Genomic DNA, 21,143 nt, shown 5'->3' with positions numbered 1-21,143 from the left:
AGATTCTTTGTAGGCTGTCTCTCTAGTGAGCTCCAGATAGTTTCTGAAATAAAAGGTCACTCTCTGAATATATTAAGATTCTCTTTTTTTAAGCACTCAGTTTTCATTCTTCCCAAATCTGTTTTCTGCAAAAGCTTCCACTCTGGGAGAGAGAATATATTGACACACAAGTAATTATAAGACTTCTATGCACCAGAAAAGGAATACATAGGACTCAGGTCTTTCCTAGCAAAGACTTTAAACAACTGCAATTAGATTTTCTGCTCAAGGGTGCAAGAGCTTCCTGGAGAAAGTGACGTTTGACTTTAACCCTAAAAGGACAGCTTCAGCCATGATAGCCTCAAGAGAATCTCCTCCTCTCCCCTATCACACTTGAGGAGAAACTGAGATTCATCTAGTAAGTACTTTGCAAAGCCAGTGCTTGAGTGACCAAGACTTGACTGTACCCATTCTTCTCCCTTCTTCCCTACATACCTTTTAGCACCAGTTTTGAATTCCTTAGGCAGAAGTTCTATTGAGTAGATCTAGTCCAGGCTTTAGGCAAGGGAGGCCAAATAGCAGTCTTCATTTTCCTTTGTCCAGTTCATGGCCTCTGTTCAAGATGTCTGGAATGACAAGTCAAGGGAAATGTTATGACTTCTCTTTGCCTCCCCTGCCCCCCACCTAAGGTCAAGGATTTCTTCATCTTGTTTTGGCTTGGCGGGGGGAGACAGTGTCTCACCAAAGACACTCAAAGATGTCTCCTCTGAACCTTTCTTGTGGCTATCATGAAATTCTTCCTCTTTCTCTAGAATTGAAACTCTTGATATTACAAAAAATCCTCTCTGGCAAAAGTAAACATGCTTTCTATTTATGGACTAAATGGCAGAAAAAGCCATTAGAACCCAAGAGCTCCTGAGAAAATTAAGATCCTTGGGTAGCAGGATCTCAAAACAACACAGTCTGAAGCAAACCACCATGAGTCATATTTTCCATCAATAAAAAGTTCTTAAAACTAATGTGTACAGTAATTGGACAAAGATCTTACAACTCCAGACAATTAGAAGAGCACTGGCTCCCAGACCCTAAGGATAACTGTAATAAGAAGAATCCGTTCGAGCAAGTTTCTAAGAAGTGTGGTACCACGCACGGCTAGCAATTGGGTGGGGCCTAAGGCAACGCAGAGCAAGTGTGTGCCTTGCTTGCTCAGGACCAGAGGCCTCTCACAAGTCTTCTCAGGTAGGATGATTTGAGAAGACCAGATAAAAGCCCTTTATGCTTCTACCAGGATGGATAAAATTCCTGCCAGTAGATGTTCATTATTCGAGGGTTTTGGTTGTCCATTCTTTTTTTTTTTTTTTTTTTTTAAGAAATGGAGATGCTCCTGGAAGAGGCAGTATGGCATTAAAAACCAATTGGAATGACCGATGAGCAACTTTCCTGGACAGTGAGAGAATGAATCAGAGGTTATAAATTCTGGTGGAAAGATTATTTTTGCACTGTGTCAGAAAGGGGCTCAACAGAGTTAAAACTGTGAGCACATAAATCAGATCAAGAGGAATCCTGGATAGCCAAAATTTTAAGGCATAGTAACAGAAGCTCTAATGACACGATTTCTTCTTTTCCTCACATTACAATACCTAGGACTCAGCTCTCTTCCATCAAAGGCTGTAGGTAATTGCAAATTATTTTTTAAGATAGATAGGTAGATACAAAATTCTATGGTTTTATTTATTTATAGATATATAGATATATAGATATATAGATATATAGATATATAGATATATATATAGATAGATAGATAGATATAGATATATATATCTCCACACACACATATATATGGTTCTCTCTCTCTATCTGTTTTCATGGCATGCAAGCCTGTTGTCTTCCCCTTTAAACAGGATATTTCCATCCTATTGCATCCTAGCCAATGGATAAGATAACCAACCAACCAGCTGTGCTGGAGGCACCTCAGGCTTTACAGACCTGCTAGTAACAGCTGCCCAGACGCCTGCTTTCATCACCAGTCTCGCTCTTGGTTCTTGTTCCTACTTGCAACTTTCTTCCAGTTCTGCTCAGCCCTTGCTGGCCATGTGTCTACTTTTACCTTCCGGATTCTGAAAGTTGAGTTTTGTTTCTCGGTTACGTTTCAGACCTAGCTTGAGCTCAGCAGCTGACAATTTTGCTTCCTGAGCACTGGGTGAAATCCCCACATAACATAGTTTGGCTCCAGTGTTCCCCTGAGGGGTTTTGGGGGGGCAGGGTTTGAGGGGTCCAGACTGATGCCCTTCTGATGCTGTGGTCATTAGGTTCCCTGCAACGCATGCTCATGACAGTTTCTTCCCTTAGAGAAGCAGTGATAGAAATGTGGGTCCCCAGCTACTGTGAGTCGTGAGAAGCTTGGAGAATTTTATAGCAAAGAAGGGTATAGTAACATTTTAGTGGCATTTATTTGTCTTTTTTTTTTTTACCCTAATTAAAAAATAACATGTTACTATAGAAAATTTGGGGAAAAATACAAAAAAAAGATGATTTAAAATTATTAATAATTCTACTACATGACCATAATCCCTATTAACATTTTGGTTTATAATCTTCCAATATTATTCCTTATATATAGTATATGTTTCCGTAGCAAAATTAGAGTCACACCAGTTATTCTATTTTGTTTTTTACTTAATTTTACTTATTATATACAGTGAATATTGTCTTTAGTTAGATTATATTTTAAAAGTCTTCTAATAAAAAACTCTGTGAATTCAACACAATGGGAAGCTGGCTATGAAATATGTGACAGACATTAATAAATAAGTAGGTCAACTAGAGAGAGCTGTAAAGCACAATCTAAACATGACTTGGTGATCTAGACTTACTCCCTTTGAGACAGCATCACTTAAAAGAAGTGAGTTCCAACAGCTAAACCCAGACCACAAGACAGAGACAGATCTTCACTCTAGAGCACTGGACTTGGGGTCAAATATTCGAGCTGTAATTGAAATCAGTGGCAAGTTCTTCAAAAAAAATCCCTGGGCTTTTCTCCGACTGTTTACTAGTCTATGAAATGAAACTCTTCACCATTACAATGTGGGGTCATTGTAAGGATAAATGAGATAATGCTTTGTGAACTGGGAAGTGCTAAGTGATTGCAATGGTTCTTTGTTATTGAAAAATCAGGTTGGTTCAGAGTTCTGGCATTTCCTTTCTATGAAGTTCACCTCATTGCCTGAATGAGGTAGTAGTGAAAGGTTTCCAAGAAAATCTCTAGGAGGCTTCAATTTTCTTTCCTAATGTCAGCAGGGTGAATACTTCTGATTGTCTCCCTTTTAAGATCAGCAGAATGGACATTTCCTAGCCTTGCCTTCCTTCTTCAAAGTCACCTCTCTAAGAAAAACAAAAATCAAAACAAATAAACAAAAAGCTCACTAGTTGAAAAATCATATATGCTTCCACTGACTTAAGTCAGGATGTTAAATATAAAACTCTCTACCTGAAAGCTTAAAATAAAATTTTATTATAAGACAAATTTTAGAAAATGACCTAAAAATTCGTGCTCCCCCACCAGTAACATCAAACACTAGCCTCTTGATTGCCACTGTATGTGTGCAGGGGGAGGGGAAGAATATAGAAACCCAGGAAATAAGCCATACTGAGAGACCTGTGACTCTCTGTTCTGCCCACAAGACTATAAAACAGATGTAAGTGGGATTTCATATTGTATCTCATAAACGAAAACAAATGCATTTATAGTGACCAATCACCTGTGATCTTATGTTCTCTGGTTCATGCATATTAATTTGCATCCTAATTCTCAACTAGATAAAGAGCCCAGTGAGGGCAGGATACACCTAGTACACTCTGTGGCCTCACTACTCTTGTCACAGCAGGAGGAGCTCATTAAGACCTACTAATCCAAAATATACCAAAAACTCTTCAAAGTCAACAATAAGGAAACAACCCAGTTAAAAAATGGGCAGAAGATTTGGACACCTCACCAAAAGGATATACAGATGGCAAAAAAAGCATATTAAAAGTTGTTCCACATCATATGTCATTAGGGAAATGCAAATTAAAACAGCATTGAGATACTTCTTCACACCTGTTAGAATGGCCCAAATCCAGAACACTGACAACAACAAATGCTGATGAGGATGTGGAGCAACAGGAACTCTCATTCATTGCTGGTGGGAATGCAAACTGGTACAGCCACTTTGGAAGACAGTTTGGCAGTTTCTTACAGCTAAACATACTCTTACCATATGATCTAGCACTTGCACACCTTGATATTTACCTAAGTGAATTGAAAAGATGGTCATGTGAAAAAAAAAAAAAAGTACACAAATGTTTATAGTAGCTTTACTCATAATTGCCAAAACTTGGAATCAACCAAAATGTCCTTCAGTAGGTGAGTAGGTAAACAAACTGTGGTGCATCCACACAATGGAACATTGTTCGGGTGTAAAAAGAAATGAGTTATCAACCCACAAAAGACCTGCAGGAAACTTAAATGCATTCAGCTAAGTGAAAGAAGCCTGTTTAAAAAGACTGCATACTGTATAATTCCAAGTATCTAACATTCTGGAAACGGTAAATCAAAAGAGACAGTAAAATCGGTTGTCAAGGCTCATCAGGGAGGGAAGGAGAGGGGAAAAACAGATGGAGCATGGAGATTTTAGGGCAGTAAAACTACTTGGTACAAGACTGTAGTGGTGGACACATGTCATCATACATTTGTCAAAAGCCATAGAGTGTAAAACACCAAGAGTGAACCCTAATGCAAATTATGGACTTTAGTTAATATAATGTACCAGTAGCCATTCATCAGCTGAAACAAATACACCACACTCCTGCATGTGAATAGGGAAAACTGAAGGGCAGAGCAGGGAAGATAACAGTGCACTCTGTACTTTCTTCTCAATTTTTCTATAAAGGCAAAACTGCTCCAAAAAAAGTCTAGGGGCAACTGGGTAGCTCGTTCGGTTAAGTGTCTGCCTTCGGCTCAGGTCATGATCTCAGGGTCCTATAATTGAGCCCCGCATAGAGCTCCCTGCTCTGCCAGGGGTCTGCTTGTCCCTCTCCCTCTGCCCCTCTCCCTGCTAGTGCTCTCCCTCTCTCAAATAAATAAAACCTTTTTAAAAAATTTAAAAATTAAGTTTATTAATTAATTTTTTAAAAAATCCTATTGATTGTTTGGTTCCCTGTAATGATGAGAAATGGATCCTCTGAGGGTCTAGCTACTTTTTCCTAACAGGAAATGCAACTGACAAGGAGAACTCTAAGAGCTTCCCACTGAGTATGAAGTACAAAGACAATATGGCGTATAAGTTTATGGGGTAGTCTGCCAGTTGAGCTCCTTTCTTCCTCAGAACCTTGATCTTTCCTAAAATAAAAGTGCTGGAAATTTCACATGCATCGGAAGCAGACTGGCTCCTCCCCACAGTCTCATGAGGGAAGTGCCCTTGTGGCCTTGAGCATAAACACAGACAGGGAAAGGCAGATTAAATGGATCCCTTGCTCTTCTCCTGGGAGTGTCTGACTTGTACAGAATCATGTGTAACTTCCCAGCCAGATGAAAAGGCCTTTCTACTAAGCCAAGGGCATTTTAATGTATTTGCCTTATTAATCTTTGAACTCTCGTTAAATGAGATGTGCATTAAATGGACCGGAGATTTGGGAGCCGAGAAAAGAATATTCTGGGTTGTATAGAGTTACCCCCTGGGAAAAAAAAAAATAAAGGAGGTAGAGGGAGAAAAGAGATAGAGAGAGAGAGAGGATGTATGTGTGTGTGTGTGTGTGTGTGTGTGTGTGTTTGGGGGGGAGGGCAGGAAGAGAGAGAGAGATGCTATCTTTCCAAAATCTTAAAGCATGGGTGTTTAAATAGACCCACATGAAATATGAACACATGGGTGTTTAAGTAGACTTGAATTCTGAATTTACATGTGGGAGCATCGGGCTGCCTGCATGTACAGTAGGAGATATATTATGGGAAGAACTGAGGCATGATCCCATGCTCTACACATTCTCTTATTTTTGCTCTATTGCTCACCCATCTTCCCCAAGCTAGTATATTTTCATAGTATTTTTCTCTGTGGTCACTGTAAGATTCTAATTAACTGGGAACCTCCTTCTCTCCTCTAAACCCTTTCTCAGAGCTCACATTTTCCATAAAAACTTTCCAAAGAAGGACAAATTCCTATTTGACTCATTGTGATATTTAAGGTATCCTGATAGTGTAACTAATTGGCATTAGGCATCTAAAGAAGAGTTAGAGATTCAGAACAAATAAGAATGTTAAAGCTAGAAGGAATTTAAAGGTCCTGGAGACTAGTTTCCTTTTTTTTTTTTTTAAACATAGGAAGAAACTCGAACCTTGCAAAGTAGCTTCCTCGGTGTCACATAGCAGATCTCGGACTCAAACTCACGTTTCTCAGAATCCGTTTTCTCTCATCTTCATGGCAGTATCCTTCAAGCTGAAAGCAAATTTTGTCTCAATTTCTTTTTTTAGTTTTAAAAAAACATTAATTTAAATTACAAAGCACCATTTCTTTCTTTGTCCATTCATTTGTTCCAGAGATATGTTTGAAGGCACACTTGGTCCCAGCCCTGCCAGCCCTGGCAGTACGGGGAGGGGTGGGACAGATGGGACACTGCCTGGTCTATCACACAGCACTTTCAGCATAAAACGGGGGAGAGGTGGACAAAAACTTCAGCTTGGCTCAGATCCTGTCCTCAGGGATCCTCTGCTAGTATTGGTTAATGACTCGTCTGCTTTGAGCCCTTTAATGGCTTTTCATGTCTATAAGGCTTTTTTCAAAATGTATTTTCCAGGGCGCCTGGGTGGCTCAGTTAGTTGGGTGACTGCCTTCGGCTCCAGTCATGATGCTGGGGTCCTGGGATCGAGCCCCGCATCGGGCTCCCTGCTCAGCGGGGAGTCTGCTTCTCCCTCTCCCTCTGCTTGCTGCTCCCCCTGCTTGCTCTCTCTCTCTCTCTGTCAAATAAATAAGTAAAATCTTTAAAAACAAAACAAAACAAAATGTATTTTCCATAGAATAGCATTTAAGAGCCTCTGCCCTCCCTCTCTTTCCCACCTCCTATTTTCCCACCTATTCTTCTCCAGGCTTGCAACTTACGTACCAAGCTGCTTGCTCCTAAATATGATGGGTCTTTTCACTGACACCGCTTTGTTCATATTTCTCTCTGCTTAGAAAAGCCTCTTTCCCAGTCTGTGTGGGACATACCAACTCATTAGTATTTGGTTCACCTCAGAAAGACTCATTGCTCTAAAAGACTTTCCTAAACTCCCTCCGCCCCCCATATTCCTTCCTTCAGTCCCATTTTTGCCTTGTGCAGATTTTGTAATGGTCACTGGAGCACATCATTGTACTGCTAGGGCTATAAATCTGTCTCCTTTAAAGCAGGCCCTTTGCCTTATTTATCTCTGTATCCTCAGTGCCTATGGTATGCACATAGTAGATGCTTAATCACAGCGATCTCAAAGAGCTCCCATTTGTTGATCATCTGTATATGCCTCGTTTGCAGATGTTCCTTAGCCATATGTGTCTACACGTACATCTATGCATATATATGAGTGTATGTGTGCACAGGTGTATATGTGTAATATGTGTGTGGCAGGTGTTATTATTCCCTTACAGATAAGGAAGCTATTGTAGCTTGGGGAGGTTATGTAAGTTGCCTAAGGACATAAAGCAAGAAAGTGACAGAGCTAGAATTTGAACCCATGTGTGGGGTTCTTCAAAGAGAAGAGGAAGAATGGAGGTCAGATAGAAAGAAGAAATATAGAATTTCAAATGAATGGATAGAAATACTCTACCTGAGCCAGAGGAGTTAAATCGCCCCATCAAAAGATGCACAGTGTATCTTGCAAAAGAAGATGGCCAGACTGGGGGGTATCTCTCTTGGAGGCCCAACTGGCGGTACCATCTTTTGGGAAAACCCAAAGCAAACATGCCACTGCCCCAGGACCATCTGTACAATTCCACTGCCAGAAATAAAGTAGACAGGAAGAGAAAGGAGACCTTTAAAACCACAGTCCTTCCTCGGGAACTGACTGTCACTCTCTCTCAACACATAAAAAATAAAAATCTGTATAGCAACCTAGAACTACTAAAGTAATTCCTTATCCCTAAAAAAAAAACCAGCTTGCCCTAGACTTTGTAAACAGCCTACTTAAATTATTCTGGTTTGAGTTCGCCGTGTGTTTCCTGGGGGACTCGGGCTGCTACGGAGAGGAACATGGAATTCCCAAGAGAAGAAATCTAAATGGACAACAACAACGACAACAAAAACCCAAACCATATGGATATGCAAATGCACATTAAAACAACAATGGGATGAGTTTGATAGTACCCAGTTTAACAAGAATCTGGAGAGGAGTCAGCAACACTTGTTGAGAGCATTGTTTGGTACTCTTTCTTTGAAGGGCCATTTGGCAATACACAGTGAAGTTGAAGCTTTTGCTCCCCTCTGTCCTAGAAATCCCACCTCCACCTCCGTGCTCTAGGGAAATTCTTCCACAGGCGCACGGGAAGACATGCACAAAATGGTCAGAGAAGTATCGTTTGTTATAAGTTGAAAATGGAAATTACCTGAAGTGTCTACCCATTGATGAATAACTGAAGAAGCGATAGGATATCTACACTGTGAAATTCTATATGACCGTTGAATGAATTAGAGCTACAACATGTATATTGGAGCATCAATATGGATAAGCCTCAAAATTATACATTTTAGGGGCAAAAAGCAAGTTGCAGATTCATAGAAACAGTTTGATACTATTTATGTAAATTTTTTTAAAGATTTTATTTATTTATTTATTTATTTATTTGAGAGACAGAAAGAGAGAAAAAGCATGAGCAGGGAGAGGGGCAGAGGGAGAAGCAGGCTCCCCCCTGAGCAGGGAGCCCAATTTGGGGCTCCATTCCAGGACCTGAGGATCATGACTTGAGCCGAAGGCAGCCACTTAACTGACGAGCCTCCCAGGCGCCCCTATGTAAATTTTTAAAACACAGGAAAAAACATTCTCCTTCACTGAGTACATCTGCGGGTAATTAGCACATTATAACATGGACAGAATTAATACTCACCAACCTCAACATAGCAGTTACCTCTGAGGAGTGGATAAAAAAGTATAATATTTATTTCTTAAAAATCTGAAACAAACATTGCAAAATGTTAGTATTTGTTAATTTCGGGTGATAAGTACCTAGAGTTTTGCTACATTAATATCTGTTATGCTCAGTTTGTTTGAAATTTTCTAAGTAGAAGTATGTTTTTAAAAAATCTAATACATGAACCCAATCCTCTAGGAAATCACATCTAGACATCTGTGTTAATAGCTGCAAAATGAAGAGGAGGGTGTGTCGTGAATGCATGATAGAGGAGTTCAGGGGTGCTACTGGTATCCCACACTCACTGAATAGGAATGGTAGAAACTGGATGATCTGCCTAAACGCACATCCTATTGAAGAACACGTTGAGGCCCCCAGAGGTGATGGACTATTAGTTAAGGACAGAGCAGGGACCTGGGTCATGTTAAATTACACAAGGAAGCCATTAGCCTGAGTTGGCTGTCATAACGTGGCTGCCTACGTAAGCAAACCAAGATCTAGGCCTATGAGTGCCCCAAAGTTCTGAAATGGAAACCTAAGGAAAAGCAGTCCTCAGCAGTCCATCAATAATTTTCTCACTTAGCTTCTGCACTTTCTCTGTATGAGTCTGTCCATGAGCTGCTGGCTGGTGGAGAGCTCCTAACCACTTCCAGTTCGCTACTGTTCAATTCAAGTCAACTTTTGCTTAAATAGAACCTTAAAATTTAGCTCAGTTTAGCTCTTAACAGTCCTATGACTCCTACTTCATTGTTCTTCTATCATATCATGTCCCTTCTCAAAATCAAAAACAGGGAAACAAAAACACTTTGTGCTTGCCTGGTGAAAGCACCTGGTGTTTTCCTCTTGTCCCCTATGAATGTTATCATTTCTTGTTTATTAATTACTTTGTAATATTTATAGCAGAAAATGGGAAGGAATAAATTGAAATAAAGTCATCATCCTGTTATCTGAAGGGGGAATAAGATAAATCATTTTGTAGAAAGGATTTCTAAACTGAACAACAAATCCCAACCCCAAAATCACCTTACCTTTTGCATTTCTTCCTAGCTGACTCTGGAGGGAAAATGGTTTGTAAAGCAGTTGGGCCACTAAAAGTCATTTTTAAAAAATCTATCTATCCATATATACACATATTTTTATTGAAGTATAATTGACACACAATGTTACATTAGTTAAAGGTGTGTGGCATAGTGATTTGACAAGTCTCTGCATTATCCTATGCTCACTGTGATTATAGCTACCATCTGTCACCATACAATGCTATTACAATACCATTGACTATATTTGGGTCACTAAAAGTCATTTTCTGAGAGTTCTATCACTGGTTTAATTTCACACACAAAAATTAAGGGTGCTGATGCAGACCGAGGGTCACAGTTTCTCCCCACCACACACCTGGCTACACCTGATCGCCCCAGCTTCCGGCAACAATCATGACCAGCTCCCTTCCTCCTCCCACGTCTGCTCTGTAGTCTCCTCTCCCTGCATGTTCTTACTGGCAGGTGTTGGGTTTTGCCCCACCCCCTTCTGTGTCCATAATTTCATCACTTTCACAAAATGGGGTTGTGTCCCAAAATGTAAGTGGAATAGGAGTGCCCTAGGCCAACTCTTGGTGGTCACTGCTTCATAAGAGAGTGACCTGGAAGGCCAACTAGAAAGGCTTCACATCCCTGCCATGGGAGGAGACGCATGCTGTGAGTCATGCTAGGTCCTGGGAGAAAGGCAAGAAGAGGTGGGGCCCTCTAGGTGAGAAGGCAGTGTCCAAAGGGGAGTGTCAAACTCTGACGGCATCAGGACTAATGACACATGGGCAGTTGGCCAGAGATGGACAGGGCAGGGCTGTGAGTCTAGAAGATCCATCCATTTTGAAGCAGGACAACAGCCCATGGTTGGAATATCGGGGATGAGTGATTCTTTAATTCACAGAATTAAAGAATGAAAAGTTCATCATGGCTTGGATACACATACACAACATGACAAAACTCAAGAAAGAAAACAGAGTGAGTGCGACTCAGGAAGCCAAGGCAGCTGTATAAACTGGGACTTGGTTTGTACTGAGAGGTAGATTGCAGAGTGATGGCTGTGCGGTGCCCAGGCTCGTCCCTGGCTCATGGACTCTGGGCTCACAGAAGTCAGGCTATTTCCGGACTCCACCCATGAAGAGGCGGAGCCAACTGCTTGCCTGGGTCAGGAATTGTTCAGCCACTGCGTAGGGCTGAGCATCCAGGTAAAGATTCTTGGGGCTGTAGCAGCTCAAGAGGCTAGGGAGGGCAAGTGCTGACCATTACGATGTTTCCAAGCACAGGAGATTGAAAAATAAATCTATTCTCAGTGGAGATATGCCTGTTCTAGATAAATATAACAATGACCTTAGATGACCTTACACTGTAAAAGGTACATAAGACAGTCTGCTTCCCTGGTAATTTTGAGTTGGATCTATGAAATTACCATTTTTGCATGTTAAAAAATAGTCATATATCTGTTATTTCATATGATTCAACCTTAGCCAATGTCCTGCAAGTCTTGCACAATGTGAACTGTTTCAGTGGGAAACATGGTAACCATTGCAGTCATCAGTAAGTGAACTTTCCCAGCTGACTCACTTCCTCCATTATAAAATGGAGATAGTGATCCACACTGCTGAGCCTTAAGCAGAGTTGCTTTAAAACATAATAATGATAATAATCATCAATCACTGAAAGAGAACACGAGATCAAGTTACCATCATGTTACTATTATACATTGAATATTCTAACACTTATGGGTGTCATCATAATTAATATTAGTGTAATGAGGCAAGGCATCAAAACCATGTCACTTCACCCCTTTTCCCAGAAGGTCACTACCTGAGTATCCAGGTATCCTCCCTCCCAGTGTCAGGCCAAACATTTTGGGACAGAGGTTATTCAGAAGCAGACTGTATCCCTAGGGTATACTGGGTGTCTTGTGTCTAGATGTGCTGGGGAGCCTTATCTCACCTTTCTGAATCACAAGGATATAGGTATCAAAGGGGGAAAAGGTGAGATCTGAAAAGAAACCACTCAAGCTTACCAGCCTGAAAGAATCTCCGTTCCAAGCAAAATGAAACTCGTTTGTCTTCTCTGTTCTCTACCTAAGCATCCTTAGGTCTTCCTGAAAGCCTTAGACCTGTGGCTGTGTGGGGGTTGTTCTTTCCATTGGCATTACCCATGAAAGCTCCCAAGCCCAGCAGAGGAAGAAGAGCAGGCAGGACAATGTGTCCACAGATGACCCCTTCCCTGCCCATTGCCTTTTCCACTTTCCACACGGAGCCCAACAGCTGCATTAGGGGCTGCTATAAACTTTCAGTTAAATGGCAGCTCAGTTAGGGGCGGGTGCTTGGGTGGTTCAGTTGGTTAAGCATCCAACTCTTGATTTTGGCTCAGGTCATGATCTCAGGGTCGTTAGATCAAGTCCTGCGTAGGGCCTCATGCTCAGCAAGGAGTCTGCTTGAGATCCTCTCCCTCTGCCCCTCCCCACACTCACGTGCTCTCTCTCTCAAATAAATAAATAAAATAAATCTTAATAATCTATAATAAATAAATACATGGCAGCTTAGTTGTAATGACGACAAAGTTGCAGTTGTCCCAAATGCGGATGGAACATGTGAGCATTTCCTTTGGTCTGCCAGAAACAACAGGGTTTTCATGTGTAGAATTTACTGGAATCCCAGCAGGCAGTGACCAGCACTTGCTGGGCAGCCGTTCTCCCATCCTCCCATTCTCCCATCCCTGAGTCACTGCCACACACAAGAGCAGGGAACTGGCCCAGCCTGGGTAGAAGAGGTGGAGGTTCAGGCAAGAAGAGCAGGAAGACATTTAGATGAAGAGGAAGGCTAGGTAATGCAGCACCTACCTCACCACTGCCCCATGCACACAGACTTGTACTCATCCATATGTCCCCCCCCATGCACACAGACTCGTGCTCATCCATATGCTTGTCATCCATGCTCAGTGCCGGGTGATTAAAGGCATCCCAAGATTCAAACAAATAAGCAGTGAAATGGACTGGGATGAATGTGGAACAAAGAGAATCTCTAACCTGTGTCCCCAGGACCTATAAAGAAAATCCAGATTTCCCAGAGTAGCCCAACCTCCCTTCCCTATACTCTGTCCCCGCTCTCCTAGTTTAGCACTTTTCCCTCTCCAGCCACAGTCCCATTCCTTCCTTCTGACCTTTATTTTTGCCATTCCTCCCAACCTTCTAGAAAATACGTAGCCTCTCTCTCCAAATCTGTTCCTGAATTCATGCAATGAAGATTTATTGAGTATTGAGCAGCCATCGATCGCATGCCAGGCATCATGCTGGGCTCTGGGAAAACAGCAGTGTGTAAAAGAGGCAGGAGCCCTGCCCCCACCACTTCTTGCCTTAGCGACATTTCCTGTCTTTACTGTGACGTCATCTATTTCTTAACTCATAGCAAAATGTCTCATACCATTTATTTAACGGTTAATGCTCTGCTTTATTTTTTCTTATTCTCTTGTATTGTTAGTTAACATTGTATAGATATCTACATGTTCTCACTAAAGGAATTCTATAAGATCCATGAGGATGAACACCTCATTTAAATTTTTCTCTCTGCTTAAAATGTATTTTGGGGAGCATAGTGAAAATGGAGACGGGTAACAAGATAACTAGACTGGAGGTCTCATCATTCCTTATTTTACTATTTAAGGCCTACCCAGAGTTTCTCAACCTCCACACTATTGACGTATCATATGGACATATAGATAATTCTTTGTTGAGGGCGTTTTTCCTAAGTATTATCACAGGATGGTTAGCAGCATCCCTGGCCTCTATCTATTAGATGCCAGAAGCACCCCTGTCCCAGTTGTGACAACCAAAAATGCCTCCAAATATTGCCAGATGTCCCCAGTGGGTGGGGATAAGGAGATGGGGATAAAACTGAACTCCTGGAACCAAATCTCTGAAGTGTCTTGTTTTCTTATTGTTATGTCATTAAATTCACACATGTGTATGATGTTGACATTAAAAAGATACATATTTTAAAAATAAATAAATAAAAAAGATACATATTTAACTTCATGTGGGACCTAGTTTCCCAAAGCACTAAAAAGTGTTTGAGTAAAAGCTCAGTGCACTAAAAGCCGGTCCCCAGGGCCTACAAGGGAGGAAGGCAGAGCCCAAAGGGTAGTATTTGCTCCCAATGTCTATTTTGTGTCCATAGAGAATTTTTCTAATATTTTAACAGCTCTAAGTGAGTAAAGCCCTCAAGACAATCTCCTGGGATAGTTGATGCCTGCTTATCTGACTAGGGCTAGCTGGAATTCATGGTCAAATTCCCAGGGTCCACATCCTTCTTGCAGTTCATAGTTCTGGATTCCCATCCCCATGTGAATCCAGTAGTGCAGCCTGCTCCCCATGCAAACATTGAGTAGACTGGGACCAAGAAGTCAGAGGAATTTCACCTTTCTCTTTTTTGTGGGTATGCCAGAGAAGCACAAAGTCTCAGATCAGGTTGGGGTTGAATAATCTGCCTCTGAATGTGTGTGGAATGTGCCTTAGGAATCCTTTTCTTTTTTTTTTTTTGAGAGACAATGTGCATGAGCCAGGGCGGGGGGGGGGGGGCGGGGGGGGGCTGTCAAAGGGAGAGGGAGACAGAGAATCCCAAGCAGACTCCCTGCTAAGTGCAGAGCAGAACATAGGCTCCATCTCACGACCCTAAGATCATGACCTGAGCCAAAATTAAGAGTTGGACGCTTAAGTGACTGAGCCACCCAGGTGCCCCAGGAATCATTCTTAAATAATCTAAAATTACAGCATATATCTATCCCTGGCATCATGACTTCCTTCTGGATTAAATAAAAGTAAGAATGAAGTAACAATTCACTTGGATCTAGAAATATATACAATCTTACAGGGAAGCTCCTGGGTTCATGAGGGAGCATGGATGGGGGCCTTGGTTCTTGTGAAGCCCACTTAACTGTAAGCTCCCTGAAGGCAGGGAGCCACAACATCCTGCCCCTCAAAGTACCTCCAGCCCTTAGCACAATAAACATCTACTGATTAAATAACTCAGAAAACATTTTCCCTTAATTTTTGACTCAACTTTGAGATGGGATTTAATAAAAATAAATTTACATTCTAATTTATAAATTGTAATACATTATATTTTATAATATATATTTACATTATGTAAAATGAATTTGTATAAGAAATGTAAATTAACTTATATTTAATTATATAATCGAATATAAAAGGAAAAAAATCAACGTTGAGCGTACTATCTGTCAAGCACTCTACTAAGTTCTTACACATAATTCATCTCATTTAGTTGACATTTCTGTATTTGTTCCCTCCTAAGTCCTGAAGATACATAATAATAGCTACTATTTATGCCACAAAGGGTGATACAAAGAATTTAAAAAATCAGTGATTATTATTAAGCATCTATTCTTTAAACAACTCACTTTTTTTTATTCATTTGAAAGCCAAATGCTTATTGAATACATACTGTCTTTAAGCCCATTATTAAGACCTGGAGATATAAGGAAGAATAAGATATAGCCCCTGCCCTCCAGAAGCTGACAAGTCTAGTGTAAAAGGCAGAAACTGGGGTGGATAATGAGAATGCACTGTGGGAAGAGTATGAGTGTCCATGGGGCATTGTAGATGGACCAGAGCAACTAAGCAAGCCGGGTTCGGGAGAGAAGATGACAGGTTGCTGGCCAAAAAGGCAACCGAGTGAGTAGTTAAGATATAAAGGAAATTTGACAAGTAATGGGAAAGGGACTACGAGGGTGTGTGGGCCTCAGGCTGACGTGACTGTGGAAAATACAGGCACAGACTCAAAAAAAATCCATTCAGGAAATTGCAAAGAGTCTGGAACTTCTGGGGCATTAAGTGTCACTCAGGATATGATGAAAGGTGAGGATGAAGAGCAAGGAAAAACAGGCAAGGGTGGTATGTTTGCTAGTTCCCTTGCTGGTGGTGGGCGGGGGAGAACCAGGCCTGCCTGGGGGCAGAAAAGCAGGGGCAGCTGGGAAGGGGCACCTTTGGAAGGGATGGAGAGGACAAAGTAGGGTCAAGGATACATTTGACATCAGGGTCATTAACCTAGTCTGTGAAAGCCCATGAAATCGCCTCTAGGAATCCATGAATCCCCCTGACTTCGAAGCATGTGTGTGTGTTTCTGAGGAAGGAGACCAGCACTTCAACAGATTCTCAAGATTTTCACTTATAAGCAGATTCTAGGACATGATTTTGCCTCCTATACAAAGCTTCTGATTCTCGTCATTAAACGGGACCTTCATTCTGACTAGCCACAGGTGTGTCTGCTGGTGGGCAGTGGTTAAGATTGGGCTAATGGCAGAAGGTTGATTTTAATTTGGCCGAGGAAAATAACCCTCTTCAGTAATGGTGCAGAGCCTAATAACTGAAGTTAGGATTAGTGAACTGAATAATTATTACTACTCTTGGCTCATTCCTTCTGTCTTTACAATGGGGATGCATGAGTTTCATCAGAGAAAAAAGTCCGATCACGTATGCCATTAACCTCACCTGCATCATCAGACCCATATTAGAAATGTTATTTGTGCTTTGTTTTCCATTGTTTTTCATACAGACACCCATTCTCAGTGGGAAATGATCATCTGCTTAATTTTGAATTTTTTCAGTGAGTTCTAGTCCATTAACTGAGTTAGTTGTACGGCCCAGTATATTAGCTCTAACTCTTATGATGTCCATTATGGCAGATACTGATGGACAGATAAGGGTAGTGAGGCATTTCAAAAGGAGCTTTTGGGAAGAAATATAAGGGTATAACTTTTAGCTAATCTGCTAATAATAATCTAATGAATCTGATTTCTGCTCTAAGAAGAAAGCCCACTTGTCTTTTCACTTCTGTTTTCCATGAAAGTGTTTCTGTACCTAGTTACACTAATGAATGCCCAACTGTGATAATGCACCCAGATCAATAAACACACAGCTGTATAGAATCAGGTCATTCTAATGGAGATAGCCCACCCACTCTTGAGAAAGCACACTGCTGACTGAGTCCGTGTTCTGTAGTCTGTTCTGGGAGAGAGGGAAAGACAAAAGTCAAACAACTCTCCGATCTAACACGTTCATGATCAAGATGACACAGTGGTATGTCTCTTTTATCTGTCTTTAGTCAGAAATATATACATTCTAGGGAGTATAATTATATAAAAATGAAGGACTAGTAAACATGGACCTCAGGTTTTCTGCTAACTCTTCCATATGTAATCTCCTGTAGACTGGTTATACGTCACAGGAAGGAAATATGAGCCAGGACCAAGAGCCAAGGGATACCAATTTGTTATTCCTGGCCACATTATGTTGTGTGACCTTTGGCAGGGGATATGATGAAGATGGAAACACTTGTTTAGAAAGTAACTTTATGGTCATACCTTCTTGGCACCCAGTATCTACATTATATTGGACTCAGTCTTACCCTAAATGTTCGCTCAGGTTATTCCATACGCTTTCTCTGTTGACCTGCATTGGCAAAAATAGTGGGAAATGGCCATTGTCCAACCTGTTGTTTTCTGCACAAGATAGCAAATGTCTTATAAATCCTGAGTGTCTTACAAATCCCATGTCTTACAAATCCTGAGCGCAGAGAGAGAGAGTTTGTGTGCAATTTTCAATTTATTGGAGAATCATCTTTAATTTCCCACAACACGTAATGAATGACTCTACCTCCAGGTTAGGAGTATTGCAAAAATATTTTTTCGTAGAGTTGTTGTTAGAAAGCAGGAAATTTTTGTAATGCTGAGAATGGTGTATGTTTTTGTATATTATGTGTTTATGTATCTGTATGTATATAGAGCTGCATGTATGTGTATGTGTATACATCTACATATGTACTGTATACATATACATATATACACACACATATATATATGACATATGTGTGTGTATAATTCTCCACTGCACCACACTATCTCCTTTAGAAGTTGTACTATAGCAATTTACTAAAATACCTTACTGACTCCATCTGAGAGCTGATCCAAAGAGAAAAGCTTTGATTCTCTTTTACCCCGTGCTTAAGGATCTCCTTGAGAGCAAATTAGAAACTTAGTTGCTTTACCTTTTTAGGCAGTAATAAGACCTTAGTGATCTTAGATAAAAGAGCATGAATTCTCAAGTATCATATTCCCTCTCTGCATATACAAAACAGAAAACCAAATGCATGTACCCAGGTGCCCCAAAATTACAACAAAATTCCTTTGGAATATGTGATCATTGGGCTGAACCGCAGTTTACCCTTGAATCTTCTAGAAAATTAGGACATCTTTAACCAATTAATTTTTTATATTACTATATATGTCATATTTTATTATTACACATTAATATAAATTAAAGTTTAGGGATGTTATGATAGAGACAGAATTTATAGTTACCAGATCTGGTTTGCAACCCACTTCTGCATGTTGGGAATATGGAAGACCCAACTCCCCTCTGAGCATGGTTTTGATGGTGGGATGAGCTAATGAAGAAGTACCTACTGTTAACAGCCTGAATTATGCCCGCCCCCCAAATTCATATGTTGAAGCCCAACCCGCCAATACCTAAGAATGTGACTGTTTGGAAATATGACCTTTAAAGGCATTTAAGGTAAAATGAGGTCATACAGGTGGGCCCTGATCCAATATGACTGATGTTCTTATAAGAAGAGATTAGGAAACAGACACAAGCCAGAGGAAAACTGTGTGAAGACAAAGGCAGAAGACAGCCAACTACAAACCAAGCAGAGAGACCTCAGAAAGAGAACAAACCTGCGGACATTTGATCTCAGACTTCTAGCCTCGAGAACTGTGGAAAGATAATTTGCTGTTGTTGAAGCCAGCCCTTCTGTGGTATTTTGTTCTGGTAACCCTCACAAACTAAATATCAACTAAACTATAAAACTGTGACAGCTGGGTCATGAGTTTCCTACCTCTGAAAACAAATTGTTGTTGAGGGTTTTGCTTCTATATAAATATATACGTCTAAATTCCAATTATAACAATTCACATCTCTTCATTTTATTTTATTTTTTTAATTTAATTTTATTGTTATGTTAGTCACCATACAGTACATCATTAGTTTTTGATGTAGTGTTCCATGATTCATTGTTTGCGTATAGCACCCAGTGCTCCATGCAATACGTGCCCTCCTTAATACCCATCACCAGGCTAACCCATCCCCCCACCCCCCTCCCCTCTAAAACCCTCAGTTTGTTTCTCAGAGTCCATAGTCTCTCATGGTTCATCTCCCCCTCCGATTTCCCCCCCTTCATTTTTCTCTTCCTTCTCCTAATGTCCTCCATGCTATTCCTTATGTTCCACAAATAAGTGAAACCATATGATAATTGACTTTCTCTGCTTGACTTATTTCACTTAGCATAATCTCCTCCAGTCCCATCCATGTTGATGTAAAAGTTGGGTATTCATCCTTTCTGATGGCTGAGTAATATTCCATTGTATATATGGACCACATCTTCTTTATCCATTCATCTGTTGAAGGGCATCTCGGCTCTTTCCACAGTTTGGCTATTGCGGACATTGCTGCTATGAACATTGGGGTGCATGTGCCCCTTCTTTTCACGACATCTGTGTCTTTGGGGTAAATACCCAGTAGTGCAATTGCTGGGTCATAGGGTAGCTCTATTTTTAGTTTTTTGAGGAACCTCCACACTGTTTTCCAAAGTGACTGTACCAACTTGCATTCCCACCAACAGTATAAGAGGGTTCCCCTTTCTCCACCACCTCTCCGACATTTGTTGTTTCTTGCCTTGTCAATTTTTGCCATTCTAACTGGTATAAGGTGTTATCTCAATGTGGTTTTGATTTGAATTTCCCTGATGGCTAATGATGATGAACATTTTTTCATGTGTCTGTTAGCCATTTGTATGTCTTCTTTGGAGAAGTGTCTGTTCATGTCTTCTGCCCATTTTTTGACTTGATTATTTGTTTTTGGGGTGTTGAGTTTGAGAAGTTCTTTATAGATCTTGGATGTCAGCCCTTTGTCTGTAGTGTCATTTGCAAATATCTTCTCCCATTCTGTGGGTTGCCTCTTTGTTTTGTTGACTGTTTCCTTTGCTGTGCAGAAGCTTTTTATCTTGATGAAGTCCCAAAAGTTCATTTTCCCTTTTGTTTCATTTGCCTTTGGAGATGTATCTTGAAAGAAGTTGCTGTGGTCAATGTTGAAGAGGTTACTGCCCATGCTCTCCTCTAGGATTTTGATGGATTCCTGTCTCACATTGAGGTCTTTCCTCTTCATTTTATTTCTTTAAAGATCTTATTTATTTATTTGAGAGAGAGAGCACAAGTTGAGGGGGAGAGACAGAGGGAGAGGGCAAAGCAGACTCCCCGCTGAGCGGGGAGCCCAACATGGGGCTCAATCCCAGGACCCTGAGATCATGACCTTGAGCTGAGGGCAGACACTTAACTGACTGAGCCACCCAGGTGCCCCCACATCTCTTCATTTTTTAAAAGCAGCTCTGGGGGCACCTGGGTGGCTCAGTCATTAAGCGTCTGCCTTCAGCTCAGGTCATGATCCCAGGGTCCTGGGATCGAGCCCTGCATCGGGCTCCCTGCTCCGCAGGAAGCCTGCTTCTCCCTCTCCCACTCCCCCTGCTGTGTTCCCTCTCTCGCTGTGTCTCTGTCAAATAAACAAAATCTTTAAAAAAATAAAATAAATAAAATAAAAGCAGCTCTGATCAGTCCCTCTGGCTTACAACAATTTTAGCTATTACTAAATTTTCTTTGGACTTCACAATAATGACGTTTAATTTAATTTAAACTTTTCAGTGATTAACTCCAGAATTCCGTCTAATTTGTCTAAATTATTTTTGTTTTATGTGTCTTGTATATTAAAGACAATGGAAATTGTGAACTTATAAAAATACCGTATAAATATCCAAAGTTGTGGTTGGTGAGAACTCTTGAGTTCTTGTCTATTTATTGCATCAGGCTCTCTCTGTGTATTTGGAACCATTTATTTTTTTTAATTTGATGCACAAAGTCAATTTTACTGTGTGTCAGTTTAAAA

The 21,143-nt window shown here is 40.8% G+C and overlaps 1 long non-coding RNA gene across 1 annotated transcript in view; it reads right to left on the bottom strand.

The window, feature by feature from the left end:
* Nucleotides 1-21,143, bottom strand: part of LOC118549834 (uncharacterized) — a 184,009-nt gene that overhangs the window by 22,647 nt on the left and 140,219 nt on the right. The window contains exons 3-4 of the long non-coding RNA XR_013445769.1: nucleotides 6,346-6,446; nucleotides 475-605 (exon numbers count right to left, since the gene is read on the bottom strand). This is a non-coding gene — a long non-coding RNA (uncharacterized LOC118549834). The remainder of the gene's footprint in view (nucleotides 1-474; nucleotides 606-6,345; nucleotides 6,447-21,143) is intronic.

Source organism: Halichoerus grypus, chromosome 2, assembly GCF_964656455.1.
Source record: "Halichoerus grypus chromosome 2, mHalGry1.hap1.1, whole genome shotgun sequence".
Lineage (NCBI taxonomy): Eukaryota > Metazoa > Chordata > Mammalia > Carnivora > Phocidae > Halichoerus > Halichoerus grypus.
Note: the sequence above shows the minus strand (reverse complement) of the source record. Positions and strands in the feature narration are given on the sequence as shown.